The 26,105-nt window shown below is 42.8% G+C and overlaps 1 protein-coding gene, 1 long non-coding RNA gene and 1 pseudogene across 4 annotated transcripts in view; 2 read left to right on the top strand and 1 right to left on the bottom strand.

Annotated features, from left to right (window-relative positions):
* The first annotated feature begins 1 nt into the window (after position 1).
* Positions 2–24,842, top strand: LOC112824566 (uncharacterized). 2 transcript variants are annotated; one of them, XR_003208470.2, is made up of 5 exons: positions 2–435; positions 6,173–6,307; positions 7,777–7,819; positions 20,526–20,639; positions 24,706–24,842. It is a non-coding gene; the product is annotated as an uncharacterized lncRNA (long non-coding RNA). The 2 variants fall into 2 exon arrangements; XR_012379300.1 differs by having other exon boundaries at positions 20,526–20,673; positions 24,706–24,812.
* On the top strand, positions 15,074–18,045 carry LOC112824563 (heat shock protein HSP 90-alpha pseudogene; annotated as a pseudogene).
* Positions 24,023–26,105, bottom strand: part of VTCN1 (V-set domain containing T cell activation inhibitor 1) — a 54,683-nt gene continuing 52,600 nt past the window's right edge. The window contains exon 6 of one of the 2 annotated variants that reach the window (XM_073896073.1): positions 24,023–24,305. The gene's annotated coding sequence lies outside the window, so the exon portion shown is untranslated. Of the gene's footprint in view, positions 24,306–24,765; positions 24,900–26,105 lie in introns of those variants that run through there. The other variant, XM_025872527.2, reaches the window with a different exon arrangement.

The raw sequence follows: 26,105 nt of genomic DNA, 5'->3' as shown, positions 1-26,105 counted from the left end.
CCCTGGTTCCGGGGACCCGTCTGGTGGACTGTTGAACCGAGGGCTGGCCGTTGGGGGAGCTCGGCTCGCGGTTCGCCGGGGCTGGAGAAGCCCTTGTTTCCCTTCGGGGCCAGGGGCGCGGAAGACCTGAGGGCTTAAGGATTTGTCACCCAGAATTCTACAGTTCTGTGTACCAGAAACGGAGCACGTGTGTCCCGCCGTTTTGGTCATGGGGGAGGGCCTGCGACTGGTCACAGTGGGAGTGGAGGATGTCATAGAGGGATGAACCCTTTGTGGGCTCACAAACTGATCGGGCAGATGAACGCGTCAGGCAGCCTGGACAGTTTTTTTGTCTCCTCCTCCAAGTACCCTTACCAGGAGTCCCCTGATTCGGCCCTGTGGGGGCTTTGCCACACCTGGGATCTGGGACCGATAACTCTACAATTTCCAGAAATGGTAACACTCTAGCTCCTTAACCTGGCGCGAGCCAAGCTACTCATGCTGTTTGACAAAGTCCACGTATGAGGGACAATCCTGAAAAATCAGGAGACTCCACAGCTGGCTCCTGCCACTTCCTTTCATTTTATTTGTGGCAATCTTTATAATCAATTCTGGGGTTTCATGATAAAATGATTTATAAATTCAGTTATGCCCATGCAAGCAATCATAATGAAACTGATTCCAAAAAGGCTGACGATGGGCCAAGAAGTAAAAATACCCAAGGTCCTCCAATCTGTAAGGGAGCTGTTGGATCCAGGCCCAGTAAGAGTTCCGATTGATGAGATTCCTCAGGCACCTCTGAAACATGAGGATTCTAGGAAAGAAAAATCTCACGACATTCCTACAGTACAGGGACCTCCCTACGTTGTATACAACATAGGAGGCCACCTTTGGTATGCCCCTCGAGGCAAGGCCCTGGTGTAGGATTAACTTCCTTGCCCCTCCTCCTCCCATTCCTTGTAATGGAGTTGATGATGAGGACATGAACAAATAGTATAAGATTAAAGGAAAAAAGGGGGCGGGCATCATCTGACAGCCTCTGGGAAAGGATTAAGAGGAGTGATCCTCCGTGGTGTCTACGGAGCAAAGACAAGAGAAGAAAACATACAGAAATGGAATAAGTACATTGATAAGATAGGGTGCACACATGGTAAGCTGCCTTTGGAGAAAGAATAAACTTTTGATAACCTTTATAGGTCACGCTTTGTCTCGCACGGTCATGCTGTTTTTTAAATCCGAAATGATTTGTGAGAAAATGTAAAAAATAAAATCACGTGAAAGAATGGAAAAACAAAGAAACATTCTAATGAATAAAAAAATTTGTCCCTCCGAGGCTATCGGGAGGGAGACGCTTGCAACCTGATCCTGTGTCCGTGTCTCCTCGCTCGCCGAGGCCATCCTTTCCTTCCAGGACCCCTCCCCTGCTGGAGCTGGACTCCGGCACTTACTCTCTACTGTTCTTATGATTTCCGGTCGCTTTAAGCCTGTCTCGTATGCCTGATTCTCTCACTGCTGGTTTTATCACCTTCCCTACTTGATTTGGACCCAACGAGCAGCTCTTTCATTGATGTCTCCATTACTCATCTCATGCCATAGGCACAGTGCCTGGAGCCTAAGCTTACAAAAATAGGGAAATCTGAAACACCAAACGAAATAAAACTTGACCCTAAAATAGGAAAACTATAAAAATTTTTAGAAATTGAAGTGTTTGGCCATTTCCAAAATATAACATGTTAATGAGTCAAATGCCGCTTTTTTAAAATTTATTTTTAAGATTGATTTATTTATGAGAGCGAGCGAGTGAGCATGCACGAGCAAAGCAGGGGGAGGGGCAGAGGGAAAGAGAGAGAGAGAGAATCCTCAAGCCGACTCCGTGCCAAGCACCGAGCCCAACGTGGGGCTCGATCCCAGGACCCCGAGATCACGACCCCAGCCAAAGTCAAGAGTTGGCCGCCCAACTGACAGCCACCAGGCATCCCCAAATGCCACTTTTATATAAAAATTACATGTGATTTCCAAAAATAAATATGCCTACAAAGGTCTTAAAATAATCCTTACCTAGATTTCTTCAGCTTCTCCTTCTTTTCCTCACCTTCTCTGACTCAGAATCTGCTTGTTACACTCTGGTATGCTGGAGTAAGTCGCAAAAACTGTGCAGACTTGTGTTTGCTCTATATTCTTGCTCTGAACTTCACCTGACACTTGGTGATGCTTTGCTTCATTTCTTATTCATGTTCTATCACATTTCCCATGGTAGGTGTTCCAAGTTTCTCTTGTTTAAGAAGTGCTTTATACGTTACATGTGCATTATTTCACTTAATCTTTTAACAACTCTATGAGGAAGACGGAGTCTCAGAGAGATCTGGTGGGCAGCCCACGGTAACACGTCTGAGACTTGAACTCCTGTCTTATGATGCCATGTTTAAGATTCCACCCTAACCTCCCTTTCCTTTCTTAGCTTCTTTTTTTTTTTTTTGAAAGGTTTTATTTATTTATTTGAGAGAGAGAGAATGAGAGACAGAGAGCACATGAAGGGGGGAGGGTCAGAGGGAGAAGCCCACTCCCCGCCGAGCAGGGAGCCCGATGCGGGACTCGATCCAGGGACTCCAGGATCATGACCTGAGCCGAAGGCAGTCGCTTAACCAACTGAGCCACCCAGGCGCCCTTCCTTTCTTAGCTTCTTAGGCATCTAATCACTTATATACTCAGCAGGTAACTGCCTTTAATTGAGTGAGAAAAGCAAGGCTATCTGGAGAACTCCCTCACTTTCTACTTAAAAATCTACAGTTTATCAGGTGCCTGGGTGGCTCAGTGGGTTAAGCATCTGACTCTTGATTTTGGCTCAGGTCATGATCTCAGGGTTGTGAGATCAAGTCTGGCTGCCGGGGATCTCCCTCTGCCCCTGCCCTTCTACACCCCCCCCAATCTATGGTTTGTCACACCTCCTCTCATACTCATCCTGACTGCCTTTCTTCTGTTCCTCAACACCTTTGCTCTTTATTCCAACCTCTCCTGGCTCTTCAAAACCTTGCTGCTCCTACATTTTCAATCACTCCGTGACCAGCATGTTCTTTCTGTTAAGAGTTATGATCAGGTCCTAAAGGGGGAAGCGAATCCTCCCTTGACTGAGCTGGCTTTCCACTTACTGACTTTTGTGACTCTCACCCCTACATTTCTCAAAAGAGTAGTCCCACTTTCTGTGTTCGTCACCATCATCACCCATTTTTTTCCTCCCTCACATAAACTAACTTCCAACTCTTCTTTCTACTGAGGCTTTTCTCTTGTAGATTACCAGTGACCAAGTCACTGGCCTTTTCTCAATATACAGTCTGTTTAGCATTCACTATTGTTACCTACTTCCTCATCCTTCAGACTTGCTTCCTACTTGACTTCTGAAATGCTCTACTCTTCTGGCCTTCTGATCTCTTGGGCTGCGTCTCACACTCTCCTTCCTCACTGGTTCCCCTCCATCCTCTCTATACCCTATTTCTCTCTCTACCTGCTCTCTTACACAGATGATTCCCAGATCCACACTTTCTGCCCTGAGCTTTGGTCACAACTCTCAATTCTAAATCTGCACCCACATGTGTCCCCATCATCTTTAGGCCCACCTACCTTAAACCTCACTGAATTCCAGCCCCACGGTGATCACAGAACGTACTTAAAACAAAATAATACTATAGCAAATTCTGTTCGATAACAACTGAAATTCTGGAATTCACAACCTGGAGATCAAGAGTCACACCAAGTGGCTCTACCAACTGAACCAGCCACTCACCCCTGCTTGTGACATTGACAAGCTTCTGCTCAAAACTTTCTCCTCCCTTGGTTGCCATAACACTATTCTTGAATTTCCTTCCACTTCCTGCCCCTCTAACCACTCCTTTTCTTTCCCCCTTGAAAGCATGACTTCTCCCACCCACCTCCTAAACATTGGTATTTTCCATGGTCCTCAGCCCTATTTAAAAAAAAAAAAAAACCTTCATCTTCCCTTGATTGTTGTAAGATTTGGAGGTGGTATTTCTAGAGCATTAGCCTGTGTTTGATATGGGGGGCTCTTTTTACTGTTATCATTATTATCCACACCATATCTCTGAATTTACTCCTTCCCATCCATCCCCACTATTCTTGTTTTCAAGTCAAGTTCAAGTCCTTATTATACTTTGTTTGGATTACTAACTGGTGTCCCTGTTTCCAATCCATTCTGTATAATCCTGTCAGAGATCTTTCTGAAACTCCAATCTGATCATGATCTTCAGTGGCTCTTCCAAGACCTTCATTTATCCGTCAACTATTCTTTAAGCCCCTGGAATGTGTTTTCCCAGAATGTCTTCGTGGCTTGCTCCCCCTCTAGAATAGTAATGAGGGCAGGGGCTTTTGACTGTGTGCCAGGATAGATCATTGTGTAGAACAAGCAAAAATCCCTCCTTTCTTGGAAGCTATCTTCTAGTAGGGGCTTCCCTTAGCTCTACCTCTGCCAGCCTAGGTAACCTCATTTCTTCTACTGCCCCACCCAGACTTTTTTTTTTTTTAAGTGCCTGATTCCTAAAAGAGTCTTTAGTGCCATCTAGTGGAAGTAGCTGCAACAAAATGCTATACTAAGAAAGCTTGGACCGCGCACACTTCTTCTATCTTAGAACTGATATTTTATGTTAAGTGGGCAACTCTTCGACCTCGAGAAGGTGTAGGATGAGATGGCGAGAATGATCGGAGCTTTGGAGCTCTGCTTGTGTAACTTCTTTCAGGTCAGACTGGAACTAAATGACACATAAGTTCCATTATTACTTAACTACCCACCCTTTCAGAAAGAATTCTCCACAGTCTTCTTTAAGATCTTCTAGCCCTTCTCACTTGACCACTAGTTGTCTGACCAGATACTCTGCCCTGACCCTGAACATTCCAGAGCTGGTATAGTCAGAAAGCTGCACCCAATCTTAATTGGTTTGGCATAAATATAAACTATTCTTAGACGGTACTTTATGACACATTTTATTCATCTTTTTCTGTGAATTCCTTTTTTATGTTTGTCAAATAATAAAGCTCATTATTAACCTTTTTTGCCATAAATTCTTCATGAAGCGCCTGATATGTTAACGTATTTACTAAAAAATTAATGTGGATAAATGCTTTGTGATTACATTATCTTTTATATAAATTTATCTTCCACGTAAAATATACATAAACGGGGTAGTAACATAAAGAAAATGGCACATTTAGAGATTGGATTTTGTACTGCATATGGTGATAATTCTTGTGATTAAAATTAGAGCAGCAGTAAAAAAAAAAAATTAGAGCAGCAGTTGTGGCATGCTCATACTGGTGTATTAGAGAACAGATATTAAAAGGCATGAGATAGGGACGCCTGGGTGGCTCAGTCGGTTAAGCGTCTGCCTTCGGCTCAGGTCGTGATCCCAGGGTCCTGGGATCGAGTTCCGCATCGGGCTCCCTGCTCCGCGGGGGGTCTGCTTCTCCCTCTACCTGCTCTGCCTGCCACATCCCCTCCTCTCTCTGACAAACAAATAAATAAAATCTTTTAAAAAAACAAATAAAAGGCATGTTTTAAATGAATAAACAAACAAAAAGCAGAATCACACCTGTACACACAGAGAACAAACTGGTGATTGCCAGAAGGGTCGGGGGGGTGGGGGGATAGAAAAAATGGGTGAAGGGGAGTCGGAGATAGAGGCTTCCAGTCATGGAGGAAATAAGTCACAGGAATAAAAGGCACAGCATAAGGAATGTAGTCAATGATATTGTAATAGTGTTGTATGGTGACAGATGGTAACTACACTTGCAGTGAGCACAGCATGATGGTTAAACTTGTCAAATGGCTACGTTGTACCCGAAACTAACATAACATTGTGTCAACGACACTCAAAAAAATAAAAATAAAAATAAAAACCGGGGCTTCTGGGTGGCTCAGTTGGTGAAGCATCTGCCTTCAGCTCAGGTTGTGATCCCAGGGTCCTGGGATCGAGCCCCATGGTGGGCTCCCTGCTCAGTGGGGAGCCTGCTTCTCCCTCTGCCCTCCCTCCCCTACTTGTGCTTGCTCGCTCACTTGCTCTTGTGCTCTCTCTCTTAAATAAATAAAATCTTAAAAAAATAAATTTTAAAAAGTCAAAAAAGAAAAAAGACATGTTTTGCACTCTATAATACTGCATTATAATTAAACTTATGCTATTTTTTCCCTTAGGCTTCTTTGGTTATTTGTATTTAATGAACATGTCAGCTTGCAAGATTAATCATGGAAATTTTGATTTAGAAGAGACCCTTTGTCTGGACTACATTTGCCCCCAGATATCTTCTTGGCTTGTTTCCTATCAGAATGGTAAGTCTCTGAAGGCAAGGACTATTATCTATTGTATTCTCTGTGTATTCATGGTATCTAGATGCCTGCCTGGCCCGAAGTTGGAGCCCAGTAAATATTTATTAGATGGATATATGAGAAAATTGAGGCACAGCCAAGTAAAGACATGGCCTGAAGTCACATGAAGTTTCTGGAAGAATTGGGGCATGAAGCCATGTCTTCTGACTGCTACTCTTGTTGAGTGGTTCAGTATAACACCTGGTCTCTAATGAGTACAGCTTTTCGTCCAGGCACCTGAGTCCCCTGCTCTGGGCTCTTTGGTTTGGAAGGACCTACTCAGGCCCCTCTCCAGTCACATCCCGACCCCGGGGGACAAGGAATACTAAGTACCTTGCCCCAGTCCACTCCCGCCACTTCGGCCTTAGAAGTGGTCAAAGGGCAGTTGTTGGGGGTGGTGGAGCTTGATGGGGTTTGTGAGGGGTGTCCTGTATTGGGTGGAAAGAGAAAAACAATATGGGCAAATGGCTCTTTTTCTCCTTTCGCGCATGGCCCCTCAGATGTTAGGGGTGGACCTATTTCCATAGTAAATCTAGTTCTCCCTATGTATTAAATGTTGTTTAAACTGACAATCAAAACACCTATATTGTGCCAGACACTGTGCTGGGTATTTTCAATGTATTTTCTCATTTAGATGTTATTCTTACTTAATAAGGCTCAGAAGTAACTTGCTTAAGGACCCACAACTAATTAGGTGCAGAGCTCAATGCATAACCAGTTTCTTCAGGAAGTATAGAGTGCTCTACACTTAACAAAACACCAATGTGGGTGTGTGTGTGCGTGTGCGTGTGTGTGTGTGTGTGTATAGATATTTTTATTGAGAAAATAATGTTTGATAAAAACATGTGACTAATTTAAAAGAATGTAAGTAAATAGTAAACCTCCTGTGCCACGCCCTGAATCAGAAATGACCCGTTAACAGTTTCTTTTGTCAAAGACACCCACATATTTTAAAACTTACTACCAGCAAGTTTGAACTTTTTTATTTGGAAAATTTTACGTATAAGCTATACACAGTGGAGAGAGTATAATGAACCTCCCAAGTATCTCTCATTCAGTGTCATTTTTATCTCAACTTTTACTTTTATTATCATTTTTATTTGTTGGAGTATTTTTCCATCAAATCCTAGATATCATGTCATTTTATTAAATTTAATATAAGATTATATATATTATTAATATATTAAGAGTATATTGAGAACCTATTTGAAAATGTTTAGCTATAATGAAAATATTTTGACTTTTCATGTGGAAGTCTTAATTTTAAAAATACCATACACAGATAAATACCAATTTTATTTGTTTTATTTTAAAATTCCCTCCTTCCTTTTAAAAAGGACTCAGGTCGGAGCTGGGCATTTAATAATGATTTCTGTGACTATAAATATGTATATGTATGCAGCCTCTGTTATATCACACTGTTTTTTCCTCAGGATTTTTTTCTTTTCCCGTCTTTTGGAAGAGCTGTTCAAAATGGTAAGCAAATAAATGCCTTTTTGTCTCACTTCTCTGAGTGATAGAACCTGAAAATGATGAATATACAAGGGCAGACTATGATTTAATGTAGTGCCTTTTCTAACTCAAATGACAGCTAACTTTTCTGAGCCGAAGTACACCCACATCTTTGTAATAGCATTTAGAGCATGAGTAGATTATAATATATCATGGTTTATAGAGAAGTCTATACATTAGTTCCAGGAATGTGGCTAGGAAATATAAATAAATAATGTTCCTAGTTGCATAGAAATATATATAATCCCCACCAACTGAGGCAAAGCCAAGTTATTTATTTCTATATTGACAGCAACTCTTTTTTTCTTAAGTACTTATTTTCTAGATAGTATTTAAATCTGCACTGCATTTTAATAAATTCTTCTTCTTCTTCTTCTTCTTTTTTTTTTTTTTGCACAGTATGCAGGACCTGAAAGCTTTTTCTCTTTTTATTAATGAGGAGTACATGGTGTTTTCAGGAAACTCTGGTGTGATAAATGCCTTATATTCTTCAGTATTCAGTGCCTCTCTTTTAGCCAGAGTCCCATCAGGAAACTCTCTGGAGTGAGACTATCTGGAGGGCTAGACTGGGGAAAGGGCTCGCTCCTAAATGTTTATATGAGAGGAGCTGAGAGGCCACAGTCGGCAATCAGGGTGGACAGAGGATTCAGAGGCTTGATGGGAAGCTGTATTTGCATAGCCAATGTAAGCATCATGTAAGAATCCAGGGTGGCTTGGTGCTGCCACTGCTCTAGACTTGAGCTGTCCAACATGTGGCTTTTGAGCGCTTGAAATGTGGTTAATCCAAATTAGAAATGGTGTAAGTGTAAAATACATGCGGGTTTTAAAAGATTTGTAATGCAAAAAGGAAGGTGAAATATCTCATTAATAATGTTTTATATTGATTGCATGTTGAAAATGATAGATATTATAAATATATATTTTAAAATACAGACTTTACTTTTTAGAGTAGTTTTAGATTCACATCAAAATTGAGCAGAAGGACACCTGGGTGGCTCAGTCAGTTAAGTGTCTACCTTCAGCTCAGGTCGTGATCCCAGGGTCCTGGGATCGAGCCCCGCATCGGGCTCCCTGCTCAGCGGGGAGCCTGCTTCTCCCTCTGCCTGCCGCTCCCCCTGCTTGTGCTCGCTCTCTTCCTCTTTCTCTCGGACAAATAAATAAATAAAGTCTTTAAAAAAAAGACTAAACCTCTAGAAAAACAATAATCTAAAACTTAAAAAAAATTTCATTATTAAAAAAAAACTGAGCAAAAAGTGCAGAGGGTTCCCATATGTCCCCTCTCCTCACACAGGCACAGCCTCCCTACCATCAACATCCTGCACCAGGGAGTTACATTTGGTATAACTGAACCGATATTGATACGTCATTATCACCCATAGTCTTCATTAAGGGTCACTCTTGGTGTTGTACATTCTATAGGTTTTGACAAATGTATAATGACACGTATCCATCATTATAGTATCCCACAGAGTAGTTTCACTGTCCTAAAAATCCCCAGTGCTTTACTTACTCACCTTTTCCTCTCCTCAAACTCCTGGCAACCCCTGGTCTTTTTTTTTTTTTTAAGATTTTATTTATTTATTTATTTATTTATTTATTTATTTGAGAGAGAGAGAGAATGAGAGATAGAGAGCATGAGAGGGAAGAGGGTCAGAGGGAGAAGCAGACTCCCCGCTGAGCAGGGAGCCCGATGTGGGACTCGATCCCGGGACTCCAGGATCATGACCTGAGCCGAAGGCAGTCACTTAACCAACTGAGCCACCCAGGCGCCCCGACCCCTGGTCTTTTTATTGTCTATCATCTTGTCCTTTCCAGAAGGTCATATCACTGGAATCATACAGTATGTAGCCTTTTCAGATTGGCTCCTTTCACTTAGTAATAGACATTTAAGGTTCCTTCACATTTTTTCATGGTTCGATAGCTTATTTCTTTTTTGCACTGGATGCTCTTCCAATATATGAATCTACTACAGTTTATTTATCTAAGAGTGATAATATTTTAATACAAATCTATTAAATAAAATCTATTATTACAATTATTGTTACTCGTTCCTTTTTACTTTTGTAATGTGGCTTCTAAAATAAAATTGTATACACTGCTTACATTAAATTCCTACTGAACAGCACTGCTGTAGACCTTGGTAAAATGATGTTGTTGGTAGTTTACCTTCAAAACAAACTTCTCATTCCAACACCTGCCTAAGTTTTGCTGCCTCCTATAAAGAGCATTCTCCTTCTCTAGGACTTGTCTGCTTTGGGTTGGTTCCTCTCTGTTGCCCCCAAGCTACGTGAGATTGCCATGGTCCTCCCCTCCCTTTCCCAACAGAGACTTACGGTATTCATTTTGTCAGGAAGGTGGCAGTTGGCGAATTAAGTCCTTTATCACTGTACTAAGTTCACTGGAGCATAGTACATATGGTGTCTGTGGCCGAGTGGCTTGTAATAAAAAGTTTTTTGTAGAAGATCTGACACAAAGCCTTAGTAATTAACTTATTTTTGTGAGAAATCTTTGAATTTGTCTTACTTTACTTTATATAAGTGACTAATACATTAATATTGTTTATAAAAACTAGTTGGAATGGGAGTTCATTCTATTATAATCTGATTTATTCCTCTTTATGTTAGATCAGTTTATCTCATGCTTTCTCAGTGGGAGTGATATTGCCCATAAGTGGGCAAAAATTGGTTCTCAGAGTACGAAAATCTTACTCCTTTATTTATTTATTTATTTATTTATTATTTTAAAGTTTTTAAAAATTTATTTATTTGAGACAGAGAGAATGAGAGAGAGAGAGAGAAAGCACATGAGAGGGGGGAGGGTCAGAGGGAGAAGCAGACTCTCCACGAGCAGGGAGCCCGATGTGGGACTCGATCCCGGGACTCCTGGATCATGACCTGAGCCGAAGGCAGTCGCTTAACCAACTGAGCCACCCAGGCGCCCCTTTTTGTTTTTTTTTTTAAGGTTTGTTTATTTATCTTAGAAAGAGAGAGCGGGGGAGGGCTGGGACAGGGGCACAGGGAGAAAGAGAATCTCAAGCAGACTCACTATCGAGCACAGAGCCCAACGCAGGGCTCAATCTCGAGACCCTGAGATCATGACCTGAGCCCAAACCAAGACACTTGCCAGACACTTAACCAACTGAGCCACCTGAGTGCCCCCCAAATTTTACTCTTTTAAGTATAAAGCATATATATTACTTATACATAATATGTATAATACATATGTATATAACACACACACACATACATTACAAAGCCAAATATACAGTATATCTGCATATTAAAGTTTCCCGAAGAGGCAATTAAGAAAAAAAGGTCTGAAAATATTCTTTAGGGGCTTGGTTATGAAACACAGAGAAATACTGGTTTATCTGGACAAGAAATTCCTGCAGCTTTAAGAGAGAGCCTAAAAGTAACACAGACCAGAAAGGACAGTAACAGTCACCTCACATGACAGCAGAATGTTTTTATGACCAGTTAATCTTCAAAGTTTCCCAAGGAGGGAGAGGAGAAAAAAATAGAGGGAAGCCGTAGAAAGATTTACATTTACAGACTGGGGCAGAGGGAGCATCAGAAGAGTGTTAGAAATCTCTACCATCAGTTGATCACCAATTATTAACATTTTGCCTCATTCATTCATTCATTCATTCATTCTATCTCTTCCTCTCCCCACCAACCCTCCCCGCCACTCCCTGGATTATTTAGGTCAAAGAATATAGATATTCATTACACTATTTTTCCAAGTGCTTTCCAGGTTTGAAAATTTTCCAAAATAAAATTAGGGGTAAAATGCCACCCTTCTGTTTATCCACTCCTACACCCTGATTCTACACTGGGGCCCTATTGAACTATAATTTCTTGGTGACGTGTTTTCTGTCACCTTGAATCTTGGGCATATATTGCTCCCTCTGCCCGGACATATTGTGCGGCCTCCTTTTCTTCTTTTATACCCAGCCTTTGCCTGGATAACTCCCAGAAGTCTTTTCAGGTTTTACTTCCTCCAGGAAGCCTTTTGTGACCACCCAGCCCCACTTAAGGCTAGGTTAACAGTCCTGCCTATATTCCCTTTATTGTGATTGTCCTTATTATTGCCCTTGTCATATAACATTATACCTGCACATTGAAATTGTCTGTCCTCACTGGATTGTGAGTTCCATAAAGGCAAGGATTATGACTTCTTTTATTCATCTTTTTTTCCTTGGCAGTTACCACAGGGCCTCACACAATATTTATTAAATAAAGCAACAATTAATTTTTCTATGAGATGCATATTTGTTTTATATAATTCCATTTACAAGGGAAAACAAGAAAAATTAGGGAAAACACTGATGTTTTGTTTAGCTTGTAAAGCTTTACTGCTGATAACAGTATAATATCAGGTTAGACTTTTATAAATATTAAAAATAGCTCCCAGATCCCTATTATTACCCCTGTAAAACTCTTGGTGAGATGCCCCTGACAATTCTGGGAAAAATTGTTTCTCTTGGCTCCAGAAGAGCTCGGTTTCTGCTTCTATATTATAGCATTCTGGGGGGTGGAGTGGGGAGATACAAAGCTAGGAAGTAAGGGTGTTGTTTCTTTTTTTTTTTTTTAAAGATTTTATTTATTTATTTGACAGAGAGAGAGACACAGCAAGAAAGGGAACAGAAGCAGTGGGAGTAGGAGAGAGAGAAGCAGGCTTCCCGCCGAGCAGGGAGCCTGATGCGGGGCTCGATCCCAGGACACTGGGATCATGACCTGAGCCAAAGGCAGACGCTTAACGACTGAGCCACCCAGGCGCCCCAAGGGTGTTGTTTCTTAAGGAATTTGGAGTTTAATGAGAGATACAGACTTAGGAGTGATACTAATAGTTTTTCCTTAAATTTGTGTCATTTTTTAATGGTTTACAATGTAATTTCACATACTTTATTCCTCACAAAAGCCCTGGAAAGCAGGTATTATTAGCCCCATTTTAAGGATGCTGCTAGTAAAAGCCAGAGTGTGCTATGAAGGTAAGAGATCCTCTTGTTTATTTCCTAGACTTTAGGCATCTTCCCCATATCCGAGGTCCACTGATATTAAATGGCTAGAACTTTACCAAATTCGGCACCCTTCCTTTTGTGTAAAATTGTGTAGGTACAACCAGGCTCCAACGTCACCCTTCACCATTAGGAGCTACTCTCTAATGAATGATATACACCAGATTGAAAAGTCCTCAAGTGAAATGCATGAGATTAGGTAATGTCAATTGCTTTCCTTTTTTTTTTTTTTTTTTAGGTTTATTGATTTTAGTAATCTCTAAACCCAGCGTGGGGCTTGAACTCACGACCCTGAGATCAAGAGTGGCATGCTCTTCCAACTGAGCCAGCCAGGCGCCGCAGGTCCATTGTTTTTCTAACTTAGCACATCTTTAGGTATATAATTCTGTATATTTACCCAAGACAAAGGCTGTGATTGCAGCTATGTAAAATATGTATGCAGTGGGAAAAGGCTAGAAGGGTATGTACAGACATGGTGGTCATTATCAGGGTGGTAGATTGAGGAGTAATTGTTTTCTCCAAAAATTAAAATTTGCCTGTAATTTTTGGAGTGTGTACATACCCAAGTTCTTTTGCATATTACTCAAGGAAAACTAAGGGTCACCTATCTTGAGTCCTAATAGATTCTTGGCTAATTTAACCCCCCCACTTGAGTAGCCATTTTCCCTCTGTCTTCCCATCTTCCATCAAGAACATCTCCTTCCCGTCTCCTCTCAAGAAAATGCGTAGAACTCTGCCACAATCATTGGATCAAACCACAGCATCATGCCACATTGACGGGGAAAGACTTGTTCCTCTGTTTCTCAGCTCTGTCACTCTTCTATTGTGAGTTGGACCTAAGGAATTAGTGCTTTTTCCCTCCTGTTCAGGAGAGGTCAAGCTTGTATTCCCATCCACCATGTCTCAGAGGGATGGTTCTCAGATCAAAAATCAAAATGGAACTGGAGGCAGAAAGATTAGAGGTTGGGCAATTGTTCACTTGAGAGAAAATACGGAACTAAGGAACAGTAAGGATAAAGAACAGTGGAACAAGGATATAGAGGCATTTTGGCAGTATAATTGATAAAAATTGATGACCAATTAATTAGGAGTTGGGATCAAAGCTTTCAAAGACTGGAAGCTCTAACGTGGATGACTTAAGTAGATAGTATAACTCAGAAAAATGAGCTTGTTTTGGATGTGTTTAGAATAAGGTAGCTTCGGTTGGAGGTGCCTGGTCAGTAGTTGGGAACATGTCTGGACTGGGAGAGGGTGATGAAGGCTGGAGATAAAAATTTGAGAATCATGAGATTTTTGTTTGGTAACTACCAAAAATGTCTGCAATCTTTTGACTAAAGTGACCTTCTTCCTTTGGTGTAAATTACATCTGCTCTACAATAGATGTTTGAGACATTTTTACTATTTTCATAGTGTTAATGATAAAATTTGGACCACCATTCATCCAGGGAGCAACTGAGCACATGAAGCAGAGAGGAAAGTCAAAGGAAAAGACTTCATCCCTCAGTGAACTCAGAGGGCTGTCTGTGCCCTGGGGATAAAAGACGGTTGGTGGTCTTCAGATGACACAAAGAAATTTAGAGATCCCATGTTCACGGCCCTTTCTATCAGTGTAACTCCAGAGGGTTTTCTTGTTGTTTTTTGTTTGTTTGTTTGTTTGTTTGTTTGTTTTTGTGGTTTGTTTTTAAATCACAATTTGGGCCCTAATGCAAAAAATAAGAGTCCTGCAGAGTCCTGCAGAGTCCTGGCTCTTAAAGACCACACCTATGTGTGGCCACACCTATATAAGAGCTCTTAAAGAAAATCAGTCCCACTCGGTGCTGCCATTTCACCTGACCAGTAGTCCGGTGATATCTATATGTAGCGGGGATTGCCCTCCCTACAATGGCTGGTACATATTCCTTTTCCTTGACTGAGTAGATGTGCATCTGGAGGGCCCTGAAAGCCCTTGGGCGGAGAATGACCTAATACTGGCTCCTGCAGGGGCACCTGGGTGGCGCAGTTGGTTAAGCAGCTGACCCTTGGTTCTGGCTCGGGTCGTGACCTCAGGGTCCTGAGATCGAGCCACATGTCAGGCTCTGCACTCTATGTGGAGTCAGCTTAACACTCTCTCTCCCTTTGCTAGGTCTAGCGCAGCTATGTCCTGCCTAAGCATGCCACTTTTCCAGAAGTGCAGAGGCTCGCCCTGCTCCTTCAAATCTGCTTGGGAAGTTGCTTCTGCGTCCCGGTGCTGCGTCGTCGCAGAGCCTGTGCGGTCCTTTAGCCAAGATGCCCAAGGAAACCCAGACCCAAGACCAGCCGATGGAGGAGGAGGAGGTGGAGACGTTCGCCTTCCAGGCAGAGATCGCCCAGTTGATGTCCCTGATCATTAACACCTTCTACTCGAATAAGGAGATCTTTCTCAGGGAGCTGATTTCCAACTCGTTGGACGCTTTGGACAAAATCAGATATGAGAGCTTGACCGATCCCAGTAAGCTAGACTCTGGGAAAGAGCTGCACATTAACCTCATTCCGACAAGCAAGATCGAACCCTCACCGTCGTGGATACCGGCATTGGCATGACCAAGGCCGATTTGATCAATAACCTTGGTACTATCACCAAGTCTGGGACCAAAGCATTCATGGAAGCTTTGCAGGCTGATGCAGACATTTCTATGATTGGCCAGTTTGGTGTTGGGTTCTATTCTGCCTACTTGGTTGCCAAGAAAGTGACGGTGATCACCAAGCATAACGGTGATGAGCAGTATGCCTGGGAGTCTTCTGCAGGAGGATCGTTCACAGTTAGGACTGATACAGGTGAACCTATGGGTCGGGGAACAAAGGTTATCCTGCATCTGAAAGAAGACCAGACAGAGTACTTGGAGGAAAGGAGAATAAAAGAGATTGTGAAGAAGCACTCCCAGTTTATTGGCTATCCCATTACTCTCTTTGTGGTGAAGGAACACGACAAAGAGGTCAGTGATGATGAGGCTAAAGTAAAGGAAGAGAAGGAGGAGGAAAGAGAAGAGGAAGAGAAGGAGCCCGATGACAAGACTGAGATAGAAGACGTCGGCTCGGAGGAGGAGGAGGGGGAGGAGAGGGACGGGGACGAGAAGAGGAGGAAGAAGATCAAGGAGAAGTACATCGATCAGGAAGAACTGAACAAGACGAAGCCTATTTGGACTAGAAACCCTGACGACATCACCAACGAAGAGTATGGAGAATTTTATAAGAGCTTGACCAATGACTGGGAAGATCACTTGGCAGTGAAGCATTTTTCAGTGGAAGGACAGTTGGAGTTCAGAGCTCTTCTCTTTGTGCCAAGACGCGCTCCCTCTGACCTATTCGAGAACAGGAAGAAAAAGAACAACATTAAGTTGTATGTTCGCAGAGTTTTCATCATGGATAACTGCGAGGAGCTAATTCCCGAGTACCTGAATTTCATTAGAGGTGTGGTGGACTCTGAGGATCTTCCTCTAAGTATTTCCCGTGAGATGCTTCAGCAAAGCAAAATTTTAAAAGTTATCAGAAAGAACTTGGTCAAAAAGTGCTTGGAACTCTTCACCGAACTGGCTGAAGACAAAGAGAACTACAAGAAGTTTTATGAGCAGTTTTCGAAAAACATCAAGCTGGGAATACATGAAGACTCTTCAGAATCGAAAGAAGCTCTCCGAGCTGTTATGATACTACACGTCTGCTTCTGGCGATGAGATGGTTTCCCTCAAGGACTATTGCACCAGAATGAAGGAAAACCAGAAACACATCTATTACATCACAGGTGAGACCAAGGATCCGGTAGCAAACTCGGCCTTCGTGGAGCGTCTTCGGAAGCATGGCTTGGAAGTGATCTATGTGATTGAGCCCATCGATGAGTACTGTGTCCAACAGCTGAAGGAATTTGAGGGGAAGACGTTAGTGTCTGTTACCAAAGAGGGCTCGGAACTTCCAGAAGACGAAGAAGAGAAAAAGAAAGAGGAAGAGAAAAAAAACAAAGTTTGAAAACCTGGGCAAGATCATGAAGGACATCTTGGAGAAAAAAGTAGAAAAGGTGGTCGTGTCAAACCGATTGGTGACCTCCCCGTGCTGCACTGTCACAAGCACATACGGCTGGACGGCAAATATGGAGAGGATCATGAAGGCCCAGGCCTTGAGAGACAACTCCACCATGGGCTACATGGCCGCGAAGAAGCACCTGGAGATAAACCCCGACCACTCCATCACGGAGACCTTACGGCGGAAGGCAGAGGCCGACAAGAACGACAAGTCTGTGAAAGATCTGGTCATCCTGCTTTACGAAACTGCTCTCCTGTCCTCTGGCTTCAGTCTGGAAGATCCCCAGACACATGCTAACCGGATCTACAGGATGATCAAGCTCGGGCTCGGTATTGACGGAGACGACCCCACGGCCGACGACAGCAGTGCCGCGGTGAGCGAAGAGATGCCGCCCCTTGAGGGCGACGATGACACGTCCCGCGTGGAGGAAGTCGATTAAGCGCCGCTGAGCATTACTTGTACATGTATTCGATACTTTATCTTCATTCCCTCTGATAATATATTTTCAAGGATGTTTTTCTTTATTTTTGTTAACATTTTAAGAATCTGTATGGCATGACAGTAACTACTTAAGGGGAAGATAAGATTTCTTTCTTTTCGGAGTGTGCTACTGTGACATGTAGGACCTAAAGCCCAGCTAGTTTTTCTTCCCCGGTTCCATGCTGGCTCCTTGTAACTGGACAAGGTAACATTTGTTGTGAGGTGTATGTAACCTAACGTGAACCGTGTGCTCTAAAGCGTTTAGCTACCAAGCGGATTCCTTAGTAAGACCAAATTTTTTTTTTTGTCACTGAAGTGTTCTGAGCTATACCTTGATGTTTAAAAGAGAACTATTGGTTAAAACGACTCTCACCGTCTAGGATCTACTTTTTAAATCTTCTATCCCCTGTAGTTATCAACTGCATGTACCAGGCCTCTAGAAACTAGTAGTTAAACTGAACCAACTGGATGGGAGTAACTACGTATAGGGCTTGTTTTCCAAAGAAGAGCGTTGTTTAGAGTAGCGAAATTCTAAGCCTATTTAGGCATGTTGTAAAGCTGTTCAAAAAGTAACTCAGCAAGTTCTGTGAGTGGAAATGTAGTGCTCAAGTCACGTTCTGCTTTAAAAAGTTGTAACAAATACAAACAAATGAAAAAAAAAATCTGCTTGGGAGGTTTTTCCCCAAATAAGCCCTCTTTTACGTTTACATTATGTAGCACTAAGGATAAGTGTGTTTGTGTCCCTTCTGCGTGATTTTGGCCAGCACACAGCCATTTTCCATCTTCAAGGACTGCAAAAAGGATTTTAGTGAAAAGGAGAGAAAAAAGGAAAAGGCTATTTTCTGTCCTGAGAGCCCCAGGACAGAAAAGATTGTGATCTCCCCCTAGCCCCCAGACAGCTTAGTACTCAGCAGCTTAGTTTAGTCTCATGCAGCCAAACTGCCCCTATCACTCAGTTCTCCTCCTTTGAAGGCTGGACCCACACTGGTTTTATTTTTCATCTTTTCATGCTCTATGGTCTTTTGTAACATTTAAAATAGTAACCTATGGTTTTGGGGAGGCCATTAGCCAATTCAGTTCTCTTAGCAGCATCCACCTGCTGAGCCATTGTGCTCTAGCCTTTAAGTATCCTCTGACCTGGTTGGAATAGGTAGCTATTTGGACCGGGCTTTCTGTTGTGTCCCAGCTGTTTCAAGCGTTGGACATCTATTCTTGGTCAGAAAGGAGGAAAAAGCGAGGTTGTTTATCTGTTTCCTGTTACGGTTGCATCGATGTTTATTTGCCTTGCCCAACACATGTGCTTAAGAATAGCTTGTTTTTATTAGCTCCTTCATATATGCCAGTGTTATTGTGTGAATTGCGTACCCTCCCCCCAGTTCATACATTGAAGTCCTAACCCCCAGTATACCTCGGCATGTGACTCTTTGGAGATAGGGCCTTTAAAGAGATAATTAGGGTTAAATGAAGTCGTATGAATGGGCCCTAACCCAGTATGACTGGTCCTTATAAGAAGAGGGAGAGACACCAGGGATGCACACGTACTGAGAAAAGGCTAGTGCCTTTTCACACAGCGAGAAGGTGCCATCTGCAAGCCATGAAGATAGGCCTCAGGAGAACTGAAAGCTGCTGACACTTTGATCTTGGATTGCCAGCCTTCAGAACTGTGAGGAAATTAATTTCTGTTGTGTAAGCCCCCAAGTCTGTGGTATTTTGTTATGTCAGTTTTTTAGCAAACTCATACAGCCAGGCAATGTAGTAACTGCTTTTCGTGAATTATCTCTTTAATAGTTGCAGTTACCAAATGGAGTAGGTCCTATTGAGACAGGGACTCCCAATATAATTTTTGCCCACAGCAGGAACTCTGTTCAGACTATGCTCAGGCCTGACCCTGAAGGTAGGTTAAGTAAGTAGAATACTTTGGCTCATAAATGGGTGAGGTGGGGAGAGGAATTAAATGGAGCCAAGCATTTTTCTGATAGGTGTATCTCTATCCTGATTATGCTTCCTCCTTGCTCACTACATTAAGGGAGAATAGTAACACCTTCCTTTACACCAGGGCAAATTCTTACAAGGGTTTATTTATTGAACTGACAAGTCCCTTCTGATCATTCACTATTCATTTCTGATTCCCCCCCCCCCCCCCCCCCCGTTTTGGTCTCTTTCTTACCCATCTCCAGGGAATAGCTGGGAAAGCTGTATTTGCATATGACTATTCTTTTTCCTTTCCTGTATGGACTTGTTAAAATGGTAGGTCTCAAAGGTTATCAAAAGTTCAGGAACAGACACAAGTATATATAGAAACATGCAATGTAATATTTGAAAAAGTTAGTGGAGGTAAGGATTAATTCATAAATAGTATTGGAGAATAATTTGAAAAAACAGTGGTTAACTCCCTTAGCTCGCAGGTTATACCAAAAATTAGGATGGAGTAAAGTTTTATTTATTTATTTTTAAAAAATATTTATTTATTTATTTATTTATTTATTTATTTATTTAAAAGATTTTATTTATTTATTTGAGAGAGAGAATGAGATAGAGAGAGAGCATGAGAGGGGAGAGGGTCAGAGGGAGAAGCAGACTCCCCGCTGAGCAGGGAGCCCAATGCGGGACTTGATTCCAGGACTCCAGGATCATGACCTGAGCCGAAGGCAGTCGCTTAACCAACTGAGCCACCCAGGCGCCCCTTATTTACTTATTTATTGACACAGAGAGAATGAGCACAAGCACAGGGAGTGGCAGGGGGAGTGGGAGAGGGAGAGGCAGGCTTCTCGCTGAGCAGGGAGCCCCACGAGGGACTCGATCCCAGGACCCTGGGATCATGACCTGAGCCGAAGGCAGACGCTTAACCGACTGAGCCACCCAGGAGCCCCTGGAGTAAAGTTTTAAATGTTAAAAAAGAAACATGGAAATATTATAATGTAAAGATGAATAGCTTGACCTAATCCAGGGGTGCAGAAGTTTATATTTAAACATACATAAACAGAAGTACTAAAAGAAGAAACAAAAGTAGAAAAGCTGATAGATTTGATTACATAGAAGCAGTACGGTTGGTCATGACAGAGGAGAAGGGGTCATGTGTGATCCAGCGCTCAACATTAGTGGATCCAGGGGAGAAGTTACAGTAATTAAATGTGTTCTTTCCAGGTGTACTTGAGGCTGGACAAGAATGACCGTATAAACTGGTCTCAGAAGACATTTTGGATCAACTGGAAAAGACTTCACTTCAGCAGATCACAGTCCTCTTCTGAAGTCTCAGAGGTAGTCCCAGAACGACTGTTGGGAACACAACAAGGTGGTGTTGCCAGAGCCGGTGGGAGAGGCTTGCGATTCCACTGGCAGCCCCTCGGGGACGCAGGGAGAGGCTGCGGTGGGAAATGGCCCCAAGTGTAACTGAGGCAGTATTGCAGTCTCCTCTAGGGAGAAGAGCCGTCCTCACAGATAGCTGCAAACCTGTAGGAGCAACGAAGCTGAACTCTCCCAAGGACTCCTCGTATTTTAATACATATAATTACATGATGGCCAATATTTATGTAATATTTTAAGCCTCTGATAGCGCTTTTACACACGACCAGGCTCTTTCAGAAATAGTATGGGTCGTTATGATAGATTTGAGCTTGAATTCTGGTTCAACCTGTTGGCTGTGTGATCTTAAATAAGTTACTTAACCTCTCAGGACCTGTTTTCTCCTCTGTAAAATGGTGATGGTGATGGTGGTGGTGGTGGTGATGGTGATGGTGATGGTGATGGTGATGGTGGTGGTGATGGTGATGGTGATGGTGATGGTGGTGGTGATGGTGATGGTGATGGTGATGGTGATGGTGGTGGTGATGGGGCAAGGTGATACCCGCCGTATAGGATAAAGGTTGAATGAGAAAAAAGACCTCGTCTGACATTTGACACATGGGAGGCGCTCGATTTCCTTTCCTGCTCTAAAGGTAGCTATTTGCCTCAGTTGACCTCAAGACTTCCACAATAGTCTCCTGTGTATAAAGGTAACATATTCTCTTCAAATCCGTGTCATGTCACACAGTGATTCTTCACTGCAGTGATGTGAAGGAGGTAGTGATGTCTGTATTGTTAAAAAAAACAAAAACAAAAACCCACCCCCTGCCCCCAGACTTCCCTGCTGAGAATCACTGGTCTACACTTTGATATCCCAAGTAGCTCTCAGTAGTTTAATATTTTTGTTTGATATTTTCACTCACGGCTTGATTTCAATAAAGTAAGGACTTGCCTTCATGGGAGGGCAAGACATTAAGCTAATGAAAAAGGTAGTCCATAAATTACCTTCTCATGTGTAGCTAGGTGCCAGGAAGCATTTTCTTTCTTGGGCAGTGGGAGGTGGGGCAGTTAATAGAAAGAATGGTGGAAATACAGAGAGTATTCAGGGCCTAGAGGAGGGTTGACTGGGCCATGTGGGAGAAAATGGATAAAAGGGAAGGGGGAGGAAACTGAAGACAATTATTATTTTTCTCCTAGATCCTCATTTAGCAGGCTGTGGCTTGGCTTCTTCTGGGGCACCAGTGCCTCTCGAAAGAAGCTGTTATCTGTATGCTGTAACCCTGTCATACTTCTAGTCTCACCTACCCTAGGTGTGAGGCCTGGACCCACCACTGGAGTCCTCTATGGCTACCTGAACCAACTCATCAAAGTCATATTAAGTACCATAAGGTCCTGGAATTGTGTCTGTCAAAACCCAAATTGTTCTCTCTAGAATGACACATGAGTAGTTACAAATAACATTTGGTAACTGCAAACACAGAGGGCAAAGAGAAAGGAAATTCTGTCACTCTGCTATGAACTGCTCACAGGCTAGGTTAACTGAGCATCACTTTTGGCTTCTTCTAAAGAAGGGAGATAGGACCAAGGTATTCATAAAGTTCTTATTTGAAATGTTGTTTAGAGTTTTGGGTAAGGGATCTTCTGATTGAAAATGCTAAGGACACTCCTTAGGCAGGACGGTTAGATTTGAACTGAAGAGACAAGGTAATGCTGACGGTCAAGTTATGACTTTGAGAAGCCACAGACATATCATTTTCTGGGGGAGCCAGACCTTTCAGTAGACACAGGGGCTCCTGTAGTGGTAAGTGCAGAGCCCCCTTCTAGGCTGCGATTTAACTGCTTTGTCCCAGCAAACGCCATCAGGAAACAAGGCTTCCTGGGTGTATTTGCTTGACCCTCTTCTAAGAGTAGACTTCCAAGGGCTGCCTACCTGGACCCCCATCCTTATTTTGTCATCATCTTCAAGGGAGTCCAAGTACACAGCAGTGAAAACCATGCTAAATTGCATGCATAGACCAAAGACAGTAAAATCATGTTATGTAGAACTCAGAAACAGCTTCATGGGGAAAGAATTTTTGCTGGAGGGTAGGTAGAATTTAAAAAAAGACAGGAGAGAGCAGAGCTAAGGCTGTTTTTGTGACAGTTAATTCTCACTCATGGTTTTCATACTGAAACTCCTGGAGATGACTGACATGAAGGAGGAAATAGAACAAAGTCAGAAGGAGCAGGAGCTCAGGCACATGGTAAGACAGTCTGAATTAGAACAGCCGGTTGGATGTGTGGAGGCTTCACCAGCCGGAGGGAGATTGGGAATTCCGTTTCATCCACAGAACCGAAGCATCCCACAGATGCCATCAAGCAGAAGCCTTATTATGCAATAGTGAACTGTGTGCACCCTTTCCCCCGATTAATAATGCACAGATTGAGGTCACTGTGCACTGAAAACAAATCTTCACACAACCTGGGGATAGCTGGGAGCTGATACTTCACCTTGAAATTTGACTTGTTCGGTCAAATACGTAACACTTCTCAAACTTTTTAGCCTTTGGCATCCAGGTTTGAGCTTCCCCAAATGTTTGTGGTGTGCATTATATTCTGGTTCTTTCACTTTAGCTGATATGATACTGTTGTCTAATACATCTGCTGTGTGCTCATGGACCAGTCCAAAGAATTAACCTGGGTTGGGAATGTTTATGCTCTCACAGTTTGCTTTTTCAATTTGGTTCAGCATTGGTCCCTTCTTGTAAAAGTCCGAGGTCCCTTCTTGTAAAAGGGCCAATCAGGACCAAGCTGGAAATGCAGCAGGGAAGAGTTGTTCTGAAAGTCCCCTGAGAATTTGCCCTTTGGCAATTAAATTTTCTATAGATTTTTATCCCTTTACCAACTATCAGTGCAATTTTTGGCAAGTCACATAAACCTGAGGCCATGACATACACTTCACCCTGGGCCTCTGGGTCTTCATCTGAAAAGTGAAAGGACTAGGCAAGATGATTTTGAGGTCCTTCACCACTAAGATTTGAGAATTTGACAATTCCTAAATAGTAAACATCAGATTTTTTGACACTAGAGCAATGGGTTTGTCAACCTGTATGTATTCTCCCAAATGTTATCTGCCTCAAGCCACTGAGACCTTTCCCAGATGGACACATGGCAGGCTTGGCAAAGCCTAAGGAATTTCCTTCAGAAACCAGGCCCAGCCACTCCTATTCGTTTATCTCTTCATTCAACAAACATTCGTTGAAGGCCTGTTAGGTGCTAGGTGCCAATCTTTAGAACTTGATCCATGGCTTTTTATCCACCTTCCCTATGCTCACTTGCTTTGACAAACCAGGCAGACAACAGTATAGGAAATTGTGCATTTAATCATTCTCTTGAATGCTCAGAGCTCAAAAATCGAGTTTTCTATAACAAAATGTAGTACAGTCATGGTGGGTCCAAAGTGTCAGGGAGGCAGACGTCAACAAGTGAAAAGTATGGAAAGGGGGTGTGTGTGTGAACAAAGCATTCTTTTCGATCAAAGCTTTATTCCTCAGGGTCTCATTTCAAAGGTCCATTCTGCTTTCAGAAGCCTCTGTGTGTTTCATGGAGGGGACGTGTTTTCGTTGCCTTCATTGGAATTATGACTAGGCAGGGTCCTGAGATCTGAATTCGGAGCAAGAGAGCTTGAGATAGACCTCAGGCAGCTCTCACAGAACCTAATTTGTACCGCAGAAGGAAGGGAAAGGAACCCACCAGATATAACCCCATCAGGAATTCCTGTTTGCCTGAAACTGAGCTCTGACTCTCTGTGCTGAGACAGCAGCCAGAGAAACAGAGGATGGTGCCTTTCCGTAGGAAGCAAACAGGTTTTGTTTATCTGCCCCCCCCTTCTCTAGATCCTCTTCTAGGACTGACATTTGGGGCTGGGTAATTCTTTGTTGTGGGTGGATCATCCTGTACACTGTAGGATGTTGAGCAGCATCCCTGGGTCCTATCCATAACATTAGCACCCTCCTCTCTCCCCTGAATTGTGACAACTAAAATTGTCTCCAAACATTTTCAGATGTCCGCTGTGTGTGGGGAGGGGTGTGAAAAATCACCCCGGTCGAGTCCCACTGCTCCAGGTGCTGTTGAAAGCTGAGGTTATCACTGTCCACGCAAGATAGAAAGGAGAAACCTGAAACACTTGTGTTGACCTAATGCTGTATACAGTGATGACGAGAGGTCCTTTCCTGCCCAGTTAAGGATGCACGTCATCTGAGAAATAAAATGGCATTTGTTTGTTTAAAAAAGAAGATGTCTGGATAATTTGGAAAACCAGTGTCTCCCAGCTGCATGTTTTAAGTTAAAATTATGACCTTGCCCACATTTCTTTAGCATTTGTCAGGTGGGAGGAGATTCCAAGGCACTTTGGGAAGCATCCTAACGAAAAGTGAATTAGTTGACCCAACACTAAAATTCAGCCACCTCTGAATTGTGAAGTGGCAGTTTATTAGCAGCTTCTTACTATATCCACTGTGGCTTAACTTATGGATTATAAGATGTGGAGGTATTGCAAATCAAAATTTTCTGGGAACTTAGAGCAACATTACAGCAATACAAAGATTCAGAGACAGGGGAGAGGCAATATCCCACCCCCTCACTCCCTGGCTGAGGGGGGTGGTTGTAAGGGGAGGTCCCTGAGGTACGGAGATCCACTTGTCTCCACTCGCAGTTGACTTACTCCTAACACATATCCAGTTCAGATGAATTATGTTCCCAGGTTTTCATATAGGTCTTTGGAAATAGATTTATCTGGTTCATACTGGAGTCTTCTGTGGGTTACTTTTGACTTTTTTTTTTCGTTTGTTTCTTGATCTTATTTGTTCACTCCAAACTTCTAGCCATGAATTCATTTCCCCCCAGAAATACAAAACTCGGTCATATCTTATGATGAAATAGTTCTACAGATTCCTGGGATTCTGAAAATGACAGAAATAGGATGTCCTTACAACGATTCAGCAAACCTTTATGGAGAACCAATTGTCTCTGCCCCTGTATGAGGGTATCTCTCGTTCAGAGATGGGCTCGTTTTTCTGTATTTTGATGATGTTCTCTAAAGACCACATGCTACCGTGGGTTGCTTGGGGGAAAGAAGATGGCTTGAGTCTCTTCTTCAGGAAGGGGATCGTGCTTAGAGAAAACAGGAACTGAGAGAGGAGCTAGGAGCAGGCTTCTGGGTAGAAGTAGAAAGACGGTTTCCCCTTGAGTGTCCAACCAAGGAATGTGTGTGACCTAAAGTGTTGTGCTCAGCGTTGGTTCGCAACGCTCCCGGGAGCTCCCTGGTTATAGTCTGAAACCGTGCCCCCTTCCTTGTAGAGCAGGGAGAGGCAGACCACTCCAGGTGGGTGGGTGGCAGTCTCTGAGCAAAGGACACTTATACATGAGGCTTGTCCTGGGCAGCAAGAAGACGAGTAGATCCTT

Source organism: Callorhinus ursinus, unplaced genomic scaffold (genome assembly GCF_003265705.2).
Source record: "Callorhinus ursinus isolate GAN/ISIS: 27379988/994484 unplaced genomic scaffold, GSC_fseal_2.0 scaffold9, whole genome shotgun sequence".
Lineage (NCBI taxonomy): Eukaryota > Metazoa > Chordata > Mammalia > Carnivora > Otariidae > Callorhinus > Callorhinus ursinus.
Note: the sequence above shows the minus strand (reverse complement) of the source record. Positions and strands in the feature narration are given on the sequence as shown.